Below are 18,904 nucleotides of genomic sequence, written 5' to 3' on the forward strand. Positions count from 1 at the left end.
GAGCAGTCAGCTGACTCTTCATCAGATGTACTGTGTGACATTAGTGATGGTAGGATATTCAAAAGCAATAATTTTTTTGACGCAAATCCATCATGTCTCAAACTACTGCTATACCAAGACGCCTTTGAAGTTGTTAATCCTTTAGGCTCTGCAAAGACAAAACATAAAGTATTAGCTGTTTATGTGTCTGTTGCTAATTTGCCACTTCATGTTCGGTCTGACACAGACCACATGTTTCTTGTGTTATTATGTCGAGAGAAAGACTTCAGAGAGTTTGGACATGCAAATGTGTTCTCTGAATTACTAACAAATTTGAAGGAACTTGAGGAAAATGGCATAGTGACATCAGATAAAACTGTAGTCAAAGGAACCTACACACATAATTTCTGTAGGTACTGTCTAATGACACGATCTGATTTTCAGAGTGGCGACCCAAATCAGTGTGGTGCAGAACGCACCAAAGAAACATACAACTCTGCTGTTGAACGCCTCAAGACTGAAGGTATGCCATATGTGGAAGGAGTAAAGTTTGAGTCAGTTTTCAACTGTTTAAAATATTTTCACATCTGTCAGCCAGGTTTGCCACCTTGTTTAGGACATGACATTTTTGAGGGCATTTTGTCATATGATGTTGCGTTGTTTCTTAAATATTTTGTGAAGAAAAAACTATGGTTCACTTACTCCGTTCTGAATCGGCGCATTAAACAGTTTAAATACTCAGACACTGATGCCTCTTCAAAGCCATGTGAGGTTAGTCCTCAAACAGCTAAACTCTCAGGACAGGCAATACAAAACTGGAACTTTTTAAGGCTGTTGCCTCTCCTAATTGGTGACAGAGTGGAAGATGAAACTGATGATGTGTGGCAGTTGCTCCTTCAACTGAAATATATTGTGGACTTGGTTTGTGCTCAGAAAATTTCTGTATCTCAGGTTGCATATCTTGATATTCTTATTCAGGAATATTTGGAGTCAAGGAAAGTTCTATTCCCAGAAAGTAACTTGAAACCAAAGCATCACTACTTGCGACATTACCCAGCACTGATTCTGAAATTTGGGCCATTAATTAGACTATGGACAATGCGATTTGAAAGCAAGCACAGCTATTTCAAAAGATGTGCTCGAAACTTGAAGAACTTCAAGAACCTCTGCCTTACACTTTCTGAACGGCATCAGTTATTGCAAGCGTATCTTTCAGCAGGATCAATGTGCCAGACTGCCTTGCAAGTTAAAGGTTGCACTCCGTTTTACCCAGCACTATATAGTAAAGCCATTCAAGATGCTGTCAGACCATTTGGATTTACAGAGAAGAACACAAAGGTCACAGTTGAAATGGTGTATAAGGGTAAAACATACAAGAAAGGACATTTCCTTGTCACAGGCAACACTGACTTACTGGAGTTTGGTGAGGTAGTGCTCATTTTAATAAAAGATAACACTGCTCATTTCCTAGTATCAGTCCACATACAGTAACAGAGTTCCTTCCTAAGTATCATCTGTACTCTGTTAGGAAAGACACTGAAAAGATGTTGTGTCTGAACATCAACGCCTTGGCTGATTTCTATCCATTGACATCATACGTGAAGGATGGATGCCAATTAATACTGTTGAAACATAGTGTTTTGTCAGCTGATTGCTTCCATAGCCTGATATTTTGATATTTTCATTGCTTTGTTTACTTTCTCATATACAGAAATGGGTGATATGGACCAAAGCAGCATACGTAATGCCATTACAAAGGTTTTGCCCGACCTTGCACCTTCAGTTCTTGATATTGTTGTGGAGACACTGCAGTCATTGGGTGTAGAAACCACTGAAGATTTTGACTTCGTCCAGGAGAGTGATTTGATGTCCGTTCTTAGACCGATTCAAGCAAGAAAACTGGTGGCTGTGTGGAAAAAAAACTGTAAGTAGATTTCAATTACCTTTATTGTGTATCTTTCAATCATACATTTTGCCCATTTATTTATTTTTGTTTGTTTGTTTCACAGCACAAAGTACTGAAATTCACATCCAGTCATCATTATCCTCTTCTACCTCACCAACAAGCTCCTCAGTCTCTCTCTCACCTTCACCTAGCCGAGTCCTTGCTGTTTTAGACTGGGTTGACAGCTTCCAGATTCCATGGGATAAGTTTCCAGAAGCTTTGCTGCAGTGTTTGGAGAGAGGGAAGAGGCCAGCGCCAAAGTTGAGAAGAGAAATGATCCGTATTGTTGCTTCTGAAATGATGAAAGCAAGCGCATCTCCGAGTAAGCAAGCTTCAACTGAAGTAGCCAAAAAACTGATTGCCAAGTATCCTCAGTCACTGCAAGATATCATAGAAGATATAGAATAGAAAATGTTAAGCGGTCTTCAACACCCAGGAAAAAGAAGTGCAAGGAGTGTTCAGATGATTCGTTAACAGATGAAGTCCCAGCTGAAAAAAAGGCTGCTGTTCAGGACACATATGGTTGCATCAAGTGGGACATGAAATTCATGCCAGTGACTAAGACGACAGAAAGTCAGAAGGAGAAAAAAGAAAAAAGAAGCTTCATCGTGAGACCAATGTCAGCCTAGATGAGGTGGAAAATCTCATGAAGTGTACTTACTACTCTCAACGCAAGGATATAAACAATTTAACACTTTAACACAATTAACCTCTCCCAAGGTTCCTTTCCAGTGGAACGATGCTGCCCAATCAGCCTTCCTGGAGCTGAAAAAGCGATTCGCCTCGGCACCCATTCTGGTCCAGCCCGATCTAACCCTGCAGTTTGTGGTGGAGGTGGATGCATCCGACACGGGAGTAGGAGCGGTCCTCTCACAACAGAAGGATGGTAAGCTTCACCCATGTGCCTTTTTCTCCCGTCGTCTCGGCGGACCCTGCTCCCATCCTCCTGGCCACCTGTGTGGTGGGGGCCGTCTCCTGGGAAATCGAGTCGGCCATTCGCGAGGCTCAGAGAACTGAACCGGATCCAGGAGGCGGCCCTGCGGGAGGCCTGTTCGTTCCCCAAACTGTCAGGTCTCAGGTATTACAGTGGGCACACACAGCCCGTTTCTCCTGTCACCCAGGAATACACCCCACCATTACTTTCCTGCAGCGCTACTTTTGGTGGCCCACCCTGAGCCGGGATGCCAGAGAATTCGTCTCCGCTTGTACAGTCTGCGCTCGATACAAGACCCCAAACCAGCCACCCTCGGGTCCGCTTCATCCCTTACCCACGCCCACCAGACCGTGGTCCTATGTTTCTCTGGATTTTGTGACCGGCCTCCCACCATCTGCAGGTAATACGGTCATACTCACGATCGTCGACCGCTTCTCTAAGGCGGCTCACTTTGTTGCTCTGCCCAAGCTGCCTACTGCATTGGAGACTGCTCACCTACTCACCAACCACGTCTTTCGCCTGCATGGCATTCTGGATGACATCGTGTCTGACCGGGGTCCTCAATTCACATCCCGAGTGTGGAAAGAGTTCTGCACCTCATTGGGATCTAAGGTCAGTCTGTCCTCTGGATATCATCCACAGAGCAATGGCCAGTCTGAACAGGCGAACCAGGAGTTGGAGGCGGCCCTATGCTGCGTCGCCTCTTCCAACCAGGCCATCTGGAGTGAGGAACTGCCCTGGATCGAATACGCCCACAACAGCATGACCTCCTCCGCCACGGGCCGGTCACCTTTCGAAGCTTCTCTGGGATTCCAGCCACCTCTTTTTCCCTCCATCGAAGGCGAACACTCTGTACCATCAGTCCAGGCGCATCTGCATAGGTGTTGTCGGGTGTGGAAGGCCACCCGGGCTGCGTTGTTACGCACCAAGGACCGTAATAAACGCTTTGCTGACCGCCACCGGTCCTCCACTCCCGCCTATGCTGTTGGACAAAAGGTGTGGCTTTCCACACGCTTCGTTCCCGTCTGGGCGGAATCCAAGAAGCTCTCTCCCACCTTTATCGGCCCGTTCGAGATCTCTGCTTTAGTTAACCCTGTGTCTGTAAAGCTCAAGCTACCTCGCAACATGAAAATACACGACATATTCCATGTGTCTCAGATTAAACCTCTCCAGTCCAGTCCTCTGTGCCCGCCTTCCGGGCCCCCTCCTCCCCCCCGGCTCGTGGACGGTCTGCCGGCCTACTCTATCACCCGTATCATGGATTCTCGGCGCCGGGGGCGTGGCTTCCAGTACCTGGTGGATTGGGAGGGCTACGGCTTGGAGGAGCGGTCCTGGATCCCTCGGGCGGCCGTCCTGGACAAGCGCATGCTGCGGGAGTTCCATCATCTGCATCCGGGTAAGCCTGGTGGGTCGCCGGGAGGCTCCCGTTGAGGGGGGGGGGGGGGGGGGGGGGGGGGGGTACTGTCATGGTCCCTGTGCCTCACCAGCTGATCTTGTATTAGGCAACATGTTTTCTCTCTCTCTCCTTCTCTCTCTCTCACCTGCCGGGGCGGTGCTCATTATGGGCTCCCGCCCCTGGCCCACGCACCTGCTGCCTACCGGGATGATCGCAAGGCCGATTTAAGACGGCAGCACTGTGTCACTCGTCGCTGGATCGTTGAGCTATCAGCGTCAGTCTCTCAACCATTAGTGAGTTAAACTCCGTAAAGTTGTTTCCGTCTGTTCGTCATTAACCTCCGTCTCTGTGTGCAGATCTACCCCGGACCTTTCCCTGCCTGCCTGTTTCCGTGTGGACGAGTGAGTGGATTTGTGTTTCCCCAGTGTGGGGAGTGAAGAGAGAGAGCCTTTGGAGTGCGTCTGATTCCCGTCTTTCCCCTCACACACCCCGGAACCCTGGACCCCCCTCCCCTCCCTCCAGCACGTTGTAAATAGTATCACCTGGTGTCGTTGTGTAAATAAACTGATTGTTAACTCTGCAAAGATTCCCGGTCTGCGCCTGAGTCCATTAACTAAAACGTGACACTTCCAGTAACTCCATGTATCATTGTGTGCGGTAAGTTGATATTCAGTTATCTTACTTCTTATTCTTTACTTTTAAGTAAAGCTATTTGGATTTGTTTTAGTGATTTACAGTTTTAGACTACTTTAATTGAGAAAAAAAATGTTTGTCAATTTTTTTGTAAAATAATGACCGATGATGAGTTAAGTATTTCTTTCATTTATGTTCTTTGCGGGATCTTCTTGCTATTCTTCAACCCGATTCATGCTAGCTGTAGACCGTAAAGTTGTAAATGACAACATTCCCACCTTCATTTATGCCATCTGCTTGATGTTTGGAAGTTACTACTGCCTCAATATTCACTATCCTGTGGACTTTGCTCAACACTCAAGTTTCTTCAGAGGTAAAACACACACACACACACACACAAAAAAATCATACTTATGAGTAGCACATTGTTTATGAAGAGATTGATAGTTGAATTTGTGCTTAAACAGATGCTGTTTCAACATCAATCCAGAAAAGGGCACAAAGGTGGAAACAAAGAAGAACAAGAAGCAACTGTCTGTGAACCCAAGAGTGCTCACTCTTATTGCAGATCTTTCAGACCACGAGTGGCGAGAGACATGTTAAAAATGGACTTGTACAATGTTGTTAAGTCTCAGCTCTCACATCACTGGCTGTGTGACATCTTTATTCTAATGTAGCAGTTAGCCACTGGTTTTAAAGGTTTTTCTCCTGTTCTTGTTTCTGAAATCAGTTCTCTGTTTTTATAAGAACAGTCTTTTAATTTTATTCTGATTTGTATCAATTACATACCTGGTTTCAGATGTTTAAATTTGTGGACATTTTTCCCTTTTAAAACACAATTAACATACTGAATATTTGGAGAAATTAATGGATCTTGAAGCATTGACAACAATTCTTACATTTTAGGGTCAGTAAACTTGAAATAGGTCAATGTTTAATTTTGTTGAATGTATATTATTCACGGACAAAGTCAATTTTTTGTAATTTTTGTAATTATCATTTTTGTTTTTTGACACTGTTATGAACAAATTTATTAATCTGAGCAATAAATAAGAGGTTAACAAAAGAGTAGAAATTTATGTGCATTGTGATACACATGAGTCCTAGCACTTTTTCTTCAGAAAACTGAGCAGGTCTGGTTTTTCTGACAGCAGACAGGCCCTTTCTTGGCATATGGTGTCCGCCAGCAGTTGAAAGGCAGAGTTGTGTGGGAAAGAGCAGCATGACTTAGTGAATTTGTCGCTACAATTAGTGACTTTTTCTGGTGTTATTGGAGACTTTTGGAGTGTCTGACATGAAGCATCTATCATTCTTCTACTTCTACTTCGTCTCTAATTTTCTCTCCAAGCAGTGGGCTCCTCTCCCATCCCAGAGAGCTCACAGGCGGTCAGTACTCATGCTGTAGTTGGAGCGGATGTTTACCTCACTGCATCCAGTACCGACCTAAAGAGGTATCTTTATGTCCATTGCAATGCATCATAGTCATTGTATAATCATTATGCAATGAATAGTGTCAGCTGTATTAAATGTGAGACTGTAAATTTGCTTGATTGAATGTACACATTTATTTTTTTTAAATGTCCAGTTTGCTTTATTGTGCTTTGTATTTGCTTTCAGGGTGCAAGGAAAGAATGCCAGAACATCAGAGACTGGTTTCCATGTTGAAAGCCCTGTACTATAGAGTCTGGATAAAAAGAAACATTGTCAGACACCAAGTATCAAGTGTTATTAATTTTATTTGACTGTTTATTAAGTACTTTTTTGTTTTTGGTGCTAGTAAGTTTAATATTAATTAGGTTAATGCCTTTGTAGTCATTAATTTGATTATTTAATATTAACAGTTTAATGTACTCATCATTTCTATTGGTCTTTATTAATGTTTCTATCAAAATATAACAAAAAGTGAAAGTACAGGTTATGCCAGTCAGCAGTCTTATGTTTATTACCTCATTTGTTGGACCTTAATTTTTTTAGGCAGTGTTCTGGCTGCAACAGCTGCACGTAATTTAATGTAAATCTGAACTTTTGAATTAAAAAAAAGGATTGTATTATACAGCTGTTCTGTGCTTTTTCAATAGATTTTAACATTTATTTCAATGGTAATTATTGTGAAAAAAGCAGCAGTCCATTGTGAATTTTACATTTGTCAACAAAGTATACCGTTATGTATTCTGCATTATCGCTATATTTTCCACTGTGAAATTCTGGCAAGCACAGCTGCCAGTAATTTGCTGTAATATTGAACTTTTTTATATTTATTTTATACAGTTTCACTGTATTTACACAATACAAATCTGTAATCAGGTTAACGGAATTTCTGCTGTTTTCACATGAATTACCATGAACAGGTTTATGGTTCTATATTGCGAATTTTACATTGATCAATGAAGTATACCGTTATGTATTCTGCATTATCACTATATTTTTCACGGTGAAATTCTGGCAACCACAGCTGCCAGTAATTTACCGTAATATTGAACTTTTTAATATTGTACCGTATTATTTTATACAGTTCCACTGTATTTAACAATGCAAGACTGTAATCAGGTTAATGGAATTTCTGTTGTTTTCACTTGAATCAACCATGAACAATTTTACAATTAATTTTTTAATTAATAGTTATTTACAAGAATTGTATACCGTTTTGTGTTCTACATTTAAAATCTATTTTTTATGGTGAAATTCTGGCAACCACAGCTGCCAGTAATTTACCGTAATAATAAAAATTTTAATATCATACCGTATTATTTTATACAGTTTCATTATATTTAACAAAGTAAGACTGTAATCAGGTTAACGGAATGCCTGTTGTTTTCACATGAATTACCCATAAACAATTTTACAATTTACAGTTATTTACTGTGAAAAAATAATAATTATTTACTGTGAAATTTATGGTTACCAAAATAGTATACCGTTTTGTGTTCTACATTTACAATTTATTTTTCACGGTGAAATTCTGGCAACCACAGCTGCCAGTAATTCACCGTAAATTCTACAATTTTTTTTTTTACAGTGTAAGGCCTGCTTTTGGGTCCTCTGTCTGCCTGCCACAGCACTCACCGTGACAGTACCAAGATCTACAATAAAATCTAATGTTTTATTATATTACTATCTAATATAATAGAACTAATTAGGAAGCCTTTATGAGTTGGTTAAAGAAGATAATAAAAACCTTGTAAAACATCTAAGTTTCTTACAATGGGCAGAAAAGAATCTGGGCTAAAGCATTCAGTTACAATCAGTGCCCCCAAATGAATGGAAAAAACACATCAGATTTCAAGTTATTTGCCTGCTGAGACTAGACCTCCTGAAATTATGTGATCGTCTGTGTGTGCTTAGCCTTTTTAATGTGTCTGTAGTGCTGCCTTCAGGGGTTCCAGTATTTCATCTCCCGTGTACAGGCAAAACTACACATTCTGGTATTTATGAGCCCCGTGGGTGACTTTGGCTGTGGCTTTCAGGTCTCACTGTTGTATGTTTCCTTTATTACTGGTATGTGCAGGTATGCTGATTTATAAATTATGTCAAACATAATATCCATATATACATATGTTCCTTGCAGAGATAAGGAGGAGATGTAAAAATGTAGATAAAGAGAAGGCTGATGAGTTTTGTGTGTGCATGTGTTTTATCACAAATTCTTCAAAAGTGTCACTGATGTTGCCTTTATTGTGCCTAAAATCACAACACTTATTCATATTACTACATTACATGGCATCCTGCTTAAGTCTGATTTCCAGAGACTCAAACAGCCAAAATAATTTTTACTTATTTGTTTTAATTTAATTTATTATTCGTTAGGTAATCATTACTCCTGTATCACTGGTGTTGGTTTCCAAAACTATACACTGTGAAATTCAGTATCCATGCTTTTCTATAATGAAGTCAGAACAGGAGAACTAATCTGTATACATGATATATTTCATTTCTTCAGCAGTTTATTTTACTTAACAGCAAAGACAGATAATCATCTGTAGTGTCTATTCTGTAAAAAAAAAATGAATCAGTGAAAACAAAATAGCAAATATAGGAAACAGTAAAATGTATTTACATAATGTTGTTTGTATCAAAAATAATTCATCAGTCTCCCTAAAATCACAATGATATTTCATTGTAATCATAATTATCATTTCTGTCTTCATCAAAGATAATTGTTCATAAAGATTATGATGCTATTTGCATAATTCTTATTATCATAATTTCAGCTACCATTATAGTCACAATAATATATATTATTTTTTTTACTTAATAACCTGACCATTTCCACAGGACATTTTTTTTAATCCTACCTATTTTGAATCAGCATTCAGCAGGGATTACTCTTACATCCCACGACTTGGCACTCATTAATCTGTCAACCCTAAAATTTCATTATTCACTAATCTACTGGGTTGCTGATCTAAATTCAATCTTGAACACATCCTATCCACTTTAAGCTTTTGTGAGACACAATTCAAGTGTAAAACTGTAGCATTTTCACTGAGCGCCAGTACTTGAATAAATGTGAAGGCATCAAGCACTTGATGAGCCACAGCCTTATAACCACTCCCCTATGAAGCAAACAATGCTGATTATAACAATGAGCAAGAGCAGTAAGAGCTAACCTCCAAATTAAATATGGAAGAAGGGCTGGAGTTGAACAATTGTGGAAAGATTTAAAGATGGCTATGTGAGGGCTGTGATACAATTTTCAGTTCATTGCATCTTGTTGCATCGACCTGTATAGAGTGGATGTTCAGAGTTTCAGGACTTTCTTGTTGAGTTGCAGGAGTTTCAGTGATGAATATATTATTTTGGCTCTGAAGCTTAATAAGAGAATTTGTACCGTAATGGCATTTTGTGTCTTCTAACCACTACAAAGTTGAAGTGTCAAAGTTGAATCCCTAAATTATGCTTGCAATTCAACATATATATTTTACATCACCACATGGCTTCGTTATCTCAGTGCTGTCCGTTATTACAATTACATGACAGCGTCAGTTAAATTTGTAACAATACATAGCTTATAAATATTTTAACAGATTCATTAACTAACTATAAATTCCACCACACATGCACACATATATTAAACAATAAAAGTTTTTCCTCCTCATTTGTTGACAAGCTAACACTTCTCTCTCTTTATAGACCAGCCTGGCCTAGTGCTAAGCAATTATTAAAAATCTGACATAATATGACGAGAAAAATATCAAACCCGAGCTCCTGCTGAAACTGCACAAATATGTCACCAACCCTGATTTCATACCTGGAAAGATCTGTTTGAATTTCATGCCCAGAACATTTTTTAGCTGGAGTCAGATTAGAATAAAAATGCTGTAGTTAAACATTTTGGCAGTTTCGTACAAACACTGTTATTTTCACAAACCAAGTCAGTGAAAATAACACCTCCTTGTTACAGCATTATGACTAAATGTATGGTCACAGTGAAGGTTTTCTGATTGCATAACCAAGCTGAAATTATGAAATGTGAGACATTACAGCTCAGTATGTTCCTACTTGGCCAAATTTCTTATTGTGTTGCTTTTATTAAGTGGAGAAGGTATCTGATGCGCATGGGTCAGACCATGATATTTTTCGTTTAGTTTCGTTTAGACTTTAAAGCAGAGAAAAACACCTGCATTTGTAGGACTGTGACTGCTAACACTTAAACCAAACATAGTATTCTTCATAAATACATTGATACACAAGAGTTACTGTGGTCTTTATTAGCTACTTTACATAAGCACAGAGCACCTCACTGTGTTTAGCAGGCATATTGCCAATGCACCGGATATCAGTGGGTTGGAATAATGAGGTCCAAAGAGGGAGATGCTCAATTTGGCCCTGTTCATTAGTTCATCTATGAATCAGTTCACATAATGAAAGTTTGTAAACTACCCAGTGTAAGATGGGTCACTGCAAATGCCAGTATTTATTTCAGTTCAGGTGATGATGAACAAATTTGGGGAAATTTACACCTGACTGAAAACAGGAGATTGATATGTTCTGCACCAGCTCATAAAGGCATCACTAGGTTACTGCAGGCTGTAACAATGGTGTAGTAACTAGAGATTCAACAGAAGAAATGGCTATATACATTTTTTTAGAACTATACACTGATTCATCAGTAGCATGAATAGGTGTAAAAAAAAAAAAGTTCCAGGCATGATATTTAGTCACTTTGGCACCAGCAATCTCTTGTTTGAGAAAATAATCATTAAGCCAACTACAACATAGCAGTAGATTGAGAAGAAAATTTTACCCAGTGCAACATTCAGGTAGTATGTATAAGAGATACAATAATGAATATTATATAATACATAGTACTATACAAGTATACAACAGGTTTTTTCCCCATTACCCTTGTGTGGGTATGTTTTCCGCATTAGGGTTAGGAGAACTGCAAACTGTCTGGGAAACCTCTACCCAAGCCATTTTAAGCTAACTGCACAATACTGTATTTTCATGTTAGCGCAGTTCATTATTATAAATGTAAAGGAATTCAATCTGTCACTGCAAATGTATTCTAGGTTTACAGTAAATATTATAAATAAATAAATATATTATAATAAGTCTCGGCCTCCTCTGTCTGCTTGGGGAAGGTATATTTGTCATAGCCAACCAGCAGAGTTATAACTACATATTAACTAAGCCTCCTCATTGGTTAGCTCTTCTGTGTTTGACTATAGCAGAAGTGCCAATTATCAGTAAGATTTGACCACAGAAGCCTGCAGAACTAGAGATAAGGGACAATTTTTTAACAGTGTCAGTTGTTCTAAATTTTAAAAAAAAGGCATAAAAAAATTCAGATTTTTGGCTCCTAGGTATTCTTCTAATTCTAAGAAACTATAGAAATTAGCAACAGTTTGCTGTCTGGTGAAAGCAGATAAACATGATGCTGTTTTATTTTCTCCTTAACCCCTCCTTGCACACGCACACACACACACACACACACACACACGCACACACACACAGGTTGGTCTGTAGTTAATTTGTCTCCCAAGTTCTCGAGGTTGAGTAGATGTGAAGCAAACAGTCCTCGTCTTTCTCTCCACCACAGACAATGACAGAGAGAGACAAAAGGCTAAAGTATGAGGATTTTTTTTTCTCAGAGCAATATGAAATATCTCTGTTTTTCAGCTGTCCCTTCAGCACGCATGCTGAATGCTAATGGTCCTTCAGCAATTACTGAAAAAGTTGTAATATCACAGTCAAACACAGGACACCTTCAGAGGTGGAAGTTAGCTGACATCAGAATATCCCAACTTGCATGCATTTTAATGATTTTTCTTTTTTAATAATCACCCTTCCTCTGTCTTTTCTCCTATCTCACTTTATCTGTTTGTATAATTCTTATCTTCTCCACTCAACACTGTGTAAATGCTGGTTAAGACAATTAACAAGTGAAAAAGCAATACATAAAAAAGACAAGCTTGTTTTGAAGAGTTCAGACAATTTTGATACCACAGATTAGTCAGTGTCAACTATAGGTACGTTTATTGTGCTAACCCATCATTTGGTTCACATTTTTATGGCACCAGACCAGATGTACACGTTATTAGTGATTACAATCCTCATGCTAGTCCTGTCCTTCCTCCTTCTGCACCTCTTTCCTGGGGTCAGCTGTCTTTTGTCTTAGGATTTATGTACAGAAGCTGATTTTCATCATCTAGGTTTTCTTGACCATGTCTACAAGCCTAAATGCACTGATACGCTCAGGAACTACTAATTTTTAAACTTTATGACTTTTAAAACATACTTTTAACTGCATTGCACTCAGATGAATACAAATGACTAACGTGGCATTTCATGCTTTGGTTTTTCAGAGCATTTGTATTACTGAAAAAGTCCTGCAGGGCATTTTTGCAGATATTCTGTAAGTGCTTTTCTCTTTTTTTATGGCTGTGAGTAATGTTCCTTCTGTTTCTTTGCAGACACATCAATCCCTGAGAACTTCCATTTCTTTCTCAGTTCCATGCCTACAAAAGTATTTCCTGTTACAGTGCTCCAGAGCTCTGTCAAGGTAGTCTCACTCTCACTCACTCACTCTTATACACACACACACACACACACACACCGATTGTGACACGATAATAAAACTATAGTTGAGTTCATTTGATACAAAGATTGTCTGTCAAAGATTGCTTTACAGGATTAATGTTCCCTGTATGAGTGCTTTGTGTTTTTTGCATTTCAAAGTGTGGAAAACTAAAAATTCAAACAAATCTGCATTCTGTGCAGGCAGTGGTATAAGCTACCTTTGCACATTCATCATACTTTTCATAGTGTATTCACACAACAAGGCAGAATCAGTTTCCTCTACATTTTCTGTTTTTGCAGGAGTTACTGAAGCCATGCTGTTTGCAATACAATGATTTTAAAGAATTGTATGTGCATGTTCCCCAAAGATTATTCTCAGATTCATTTTTAATTCATTTTAATGTCTTTACCTATCCATTGGCCCATTCTGCTGCAAACACAATTATTAGAGCATAAGTTACAAACACATCTGCTTTGTAACGCTAAAAGATTTCATTATTCTTTTATTTTATTAGTTACTATAGTATTCTAAGAAAATAAATGTGTCTACAGTTTGCCCCCAAAATGAGCCACAGCAGTTGGACTTGCAAAATAAATGAAAAGTGAAAGCACTTTTTTAGACTTTGCATTGTCTGACACATTTATAATTATATGTGATTTTTAACTGCCTGGATTAGCTGACGTTATAAATGATGTTGTCAAAAGCAAGGTCACTCTCACGTTCAGTAATAACATTAGGAATTTCCCTGGTCCTTTTTGTAGTGAAAGTTATTCTGAGCAGCTTGTAAACAAACTTTGATAAGAATCTCAGATATTCAGTAGTGGAAGTTATCTAACCTCCTTTATGTTTGTAAAAGGCATTGTGTATTCAGCCCAAGGTGAGGTTTTAATCAAAGCGGTTTCACTGAGGTGTAATCCATCTTAAAGTTTCCACAATATTAAAATACACACATACTGTGAAACAAATATATAGTACCATATGTAGTCTGTAACTGCTCTTGCTGCTGTGTTCTTCACTGCTCTCTTCTTCACGAGTTAACCATCCATTTAAATAATGTTGTGTCCCACAGATGTAGTTAGACAGTCTACCCTTGGCAACAGTGTGTTAGCTTACCTTTATATATATAGTGCTTAAAATTTTATTAGAGAAGCTGTCATAAAAAAACAACAACACTTTTTAAAAAAATTAATCTGTAAAAAACTTTTTTAAAACCAAGATTTACTGAAGTCACTGAACTGCACTGTCATTTTTATACCCGCTCTGCACAGGCTTTTCAGAGAATTCAGAAATTAATCATGCACCACATCAACACGTTCTCACTCCCAAAGTGTAACATTTTACGGTAGGTGACAAATCGTCAACATATTACGTTTTCGGCTACCCACCACGTTCCTAAATGACGACCTCGGAAAAATGAGAAAATATGAGAACCGTATGGACTCAATCTACACATGTTTGTTCTTTTTCTTCCAATTGCTTAGAAACACGCTATTTAACATCATTAAAGTCCTGGTGAAGATCAGGAAAAAGGTTATGGTTAGGGCTAGAGATAAGGTTAGGTTTAGGGCTGGAATACAGGGCTGGAACGTCTATTACTGCGGGAGCGTCATTGCACTGGATTTCGCCCATAACCCGCCGCGTACCATAAGAACGCCGAAGGTCTCCTTTCACGTTCCTCAGGAACGCCGCGGGACGTGACAAAACGTCGGCATGTTACGCCTCGGGAGTGAGAATGGGCTGACCACATCACATCAACCACTAAAACATTTAGACACTAAACATTTTTCTTTTCCAACATATACATGCAAGCATGTTAATAGATGTAATTTGGCATTTTGGCATTTTGTGTAAAACTGTAGACTTCATAATTAATGGATAACTACATAATTTATATTTTAGCACTTAAAATATAATTTTAATCCAATAGTGTGTGCATAATGATGGATTAACCATCCAAAAACAAACAAACAAGATTTAGGGGAGCTTTGGCATAAACCTTATATTGGGTGGCTGTCTAATAAATTTGTTAAGCACTATGCATTGCCTGTATAAATATGAATTTGCATCTTTGAGATGCGTTAAATGTACTTTAACTACTGTAAAATCCTGCCAGTACCTGATTTATCATCCTCTATATAACAGATCACGGTTATCCATATTTTTAATTATACATACTGCAGCACTATAAATGAACTAATACAACATAAATGAATGGGTTCGTTAGTGTTAGGATTATTTTATTAGCAATGTTGTTTTCAAATGACATAATAATTTGATGTTTAAGTTACACAGTACACTAGTTTCTTGTGAAAACCACTGCAAGGGATCATACCTGCACTCCAAGACTGCCTGAACAACAAGAAGAAACACTGATCCCAAAAAGTGTCCTGGATTTTTCATTGACTTCTCAGTGGGTATCTATGTTGTCATTGCCAGGTGACTAATGACCCTCCTAAAGGCCTGCAAGCCAACATAAAATGAGGCTTCACAGAGATCACCAGCAGTTGCTTTGAAGGCCTCATTTCACTTCACACATAAAGAACCTGGTCATTAGTGCTTTGTTTTCTTGAGTGTTTTACTTTTATATGTGGTTGAATTGTTGTCTGATACTTGTGTGTCTTGTGTTGGAAAAAGAAACACCTGCTATGAGTTCACTGGCAATGACAGAGAATGTACTCTGCTCAACCTCAACTGTACTGCAAAGAGGACAGCATCCCTTGGAATGATCTGATCTGTATCACTGGTAGGTAGCAAATAGTCACAGAAAAGTTGGCTTATATAATAATTAAATAAGTTTAATATTCAAGCTAATAAATTAGCAGTTGTGTGCACAGCAGGGTTTCTAAAGTATGCTGTCATGTGTGATCATTCCCAGATGTAATGCATGTCTTATTTGTAGTTTTGTATTTGTATTTTTTAAATTTTGAATTATATTATTATTATTTTACATTAATAGAAAACCTTTTTAAATTTTCAACCATGGTTGCATTTTGAGGCTACATCCCAAAAATATGTACAAAGTCCTAAGTGGGAAGAATGATATGAAAGATCGTTCAGCTTTAAACAAAAGGAAACAGGCTCTTTTTGATCACTATATTTGCTTCCATCATTGCTGTGTTGTGTGGAACAGACACTACACTGTTGTTTTGTAAATACCACAGATTATGAGCATCACGATACAAAGTGTTTGCTGATTTCACAAAGCAGAACAGTTCTGTAACACAATTTCACTCTGTTCTGCAGCTGTGGTCCCATGTTTGTTCAGTTCTCACTCAGTGAACGTTTGCTGCTCTCTTCCCTTGACTGTGTTTATAGAAATAAAATGAAAAAAACAAAAACAGATGCCCCCATACATGCCAAAGCCTGCTTAAAGCTTTTTGCATGAGAGCACTCGAACGGGGCTTTGCTCTAAATTCTATATATATATTTGTTTATTTTCTCTTTATATCATTTGTTCAGTTATGAATTTTCAAATTCATTGAAACTCATTAATTGTAGTTTTAATCTTCTAATATTGTCTGAAAACAGACAGAAATTAAGTTTCAGCTGGATTTAGTCATATCATTTTCATATTGTTTGTCCTTAATGTTAACAGACACTTTCAATGTTATTATAAAAAAGAAGCTGGCATCCCTTTCATTAGCAGTTCTAATCATATCTTTGATGTTCATTTGCTTCCCTAATCTGGTTTTCAATTACACCTCCAAATAATTATGTGGTTCAGTCTCAGTAGAGCGCACCACATCAAATTGATGTCTCTCATTGTTATTACACTCCTGTTTTATTGGTTTAATCTTTAATTCTAACAATCATTGAAGGGCCATGCATCCTTTGAGAAGAAGAATTTAGGCTCAAACAAAGCATGGTGTATTGCCTTTCCTCCTTTTGAAGGAGCAGTGCAAAGGAAAAAAGTCACTGCCAGCTTTAACATGCCTGCAGCTTACTGCAGAGATTAGTCTGATCATTCACTCCATTTTTCACTGCCTTACATAACTGAGTGTTTTTACAAAAACTGTGGACTTTAAGTGTTTGAATCTTAAATATAATATAAAATTGTTTTCTTTTGTTCTTTTTTGTAATATGGCCAATTCTGTTTTGAGTATTCCATCTTCTTTTCTTTGTACACGGAGATTGAGTTGGTTTTTTGTCTCTTTCTTGTCACTGTTTCCAGATTTCAATCAGAATGAATCTTTTTTTCAATTCTGTTTAGTTCAGTTGCAGTTAAGTGTATGTAGTGCAATTAAAATGATTTCAAACATTTTAGCATAAATAAAAAATCAGATCATGGTTTGCAAGAGACATGGTAGAAGTAGAAGATTAATTACTTTACTTTTGCTAATAAATGTAATTAGAATTGTAATTGGCGCACATGCAGCCACACAACTCTGAAGTTGGTAACATATCTTAGACACACAAATATAATGGCACATAGTCCTTTTTTATGTATTTTACATTCAATATAGTTACATTCATTTTTGAATTTCTTTCTTTTACTGGTGCTTGAGGGTCCATGTGGCTGCTGAGGGTTGCTGGTGCTATGAAGAGCAAAAATTGTGTTCTGGAATGCCGTGCAGTTATATACAGGAAGTGCTGATTGCTGACTCATCTTAAATTTTCTTTGACTTGTGAGATGCATTTTTTGCTTAGTCTTGTGTTTAGTTTTACTTATTTGAAGTAACTATGAGACTAACTGTTGTTTTTGTTTCTTCACTGTTAAATAGTTTGTTAGTATTTGTATTCCTCTTATGCATCAACCTGGTCTCATCAGCCAGTATTCAAATCCCCTTAATTTCTTGTGTGTTAGATCAGATTTATTTTGTACAGCAGTTAGCTTCAAGTTATGTGAAGTTTTTATTTTGACTGTAGTTTAGTTCTGTTCATTTGACTTTTTTTTAAGTGCCCAGTGTTAATTAATTTTGTATATTTCTTTTTCATTTTTAGGGTAAATAAAACCCATTTTTGTCAACATACCCACCATGTCCTCCTATCTAACACACTTGGTTCTTTACACGAATTCTAAAGTACCTATTTAGGTTTACTTCTCTCCTGATTTCAGACATTCATTTGAATTTGAAGATATTGAAAGGCTTAGTTGGCAATATAGAGCATCTTATAGAGCATCGTGTTGCTCAAAGGGACCAAAGACAGAAAATACGTTTGTAGCTTAGTAAAAAAAAAAGAAGAGGAAACTGTTATAAATACGCAGTTCATAAAAGATAAATATTGCAAAGTTAAAAAGAGTTAAATGTATGATTTGTTGTGTGATGCAATCAATAATTAAAATGATAAGAATGTAAAGGTTATATTTATTTTGTTTAAAAAAACGTGTTACTTTGATAGCTCAGTTTTGTCCCAGTGGAAGTGAACTAGACACAAGTGCAGACGTGTGGCGTCTCGGAGCAGGCAAAGTGAGACGACTAGAGGAGCTAACGCAGAAGCGAGAGGCATCCTGTGGTGATTTAAAGCTACAGTTTATGACTGCAAACGTTTTGGGTTGTCGGTTAGATAACCCGGGAACTATTTGGCATTGCAAAGCAGCGAATGTCGACCTGAAGTCTGCTGCATGGAAGTTTACTGTTTGTTGATAAAGTGGTGGCTAACTGGCAGAACATCCAGACTGTGAGCAGCTAGTTGCCCTGTTTTGTTTTGTTGGCCTGAAAGTGGACAGCAAACACGTAGTGCCCACAGTGGCCCAGACACACCCCATATATTCTGCAGCTGTTCTTGAGAGCTTCTGCGCTGCTTCGGAGTTGAGGCCTGCTTGCCAGAGTCTTCTCTGCTGGACACGTGACTTTCCAAAGGTACTACCCCGTTTGTTTACTTCAGATGGAGCGAAGCGACCATTAAGTTTGGGGTCACAACGATTCAGTCCTGCGACTTTTACTTTCCCTTATGTTCTTTTAACGGCTTAAAATAAGATAGTTATTGTTAATCGATGAAATTACTCTGAAATTTCAGTTGAACAACTAAACAAAAGTGGACTTTAAAAAAAAA

General features: G+C 38.2%; 1 long non-coding RNA gene across 4 annotated transcripts in view; it reads left to right on the forward strand.

Annotated features, from left to right (window-relative positions):
* The first annotated feature begins 4,320 nt into the window (after positions 1 to 4,320).
* Positions 4,321 to 18,904, forward strand: part of LOC146516275 (uncharacterized) — a 33,708-nt gene continuing 19,124 nt past the window's right edge. For 2 of the 4 annotated variants that reach the window (XR_014874385.1, XR_014874388.1), the window contains exons 1-2: positions 4,321 to 5,260; positions 5,355 to 18,711. This is a non-coding gene — a long non-coding RNA (uncharacterized LOC146516275). The remainder of the gene's footprint in view (positions 5,261 to 5,354; positions 18,712 to 18,904) is intronic. The other 2 variants (XR_014874386.1, XR_014874387.1) reach the window with 2 other exon arrangements.

The sequence above is a fragment of the Neolamprologus multifasciatus genome, chromosome 6 (assembly GCF_963576455.1).
Source record: "Neolamprologus multifasciatus chromosome 6, fNeoMul1.2, whole genome shotgun sequence".
Taxonomy (NCBI): Eukaryota; Metazoa; Chordata; class Actinopteri; order Cichliformes; family Cichlidae; genus Neolamprologus; species Neolamprologus multifasciatus.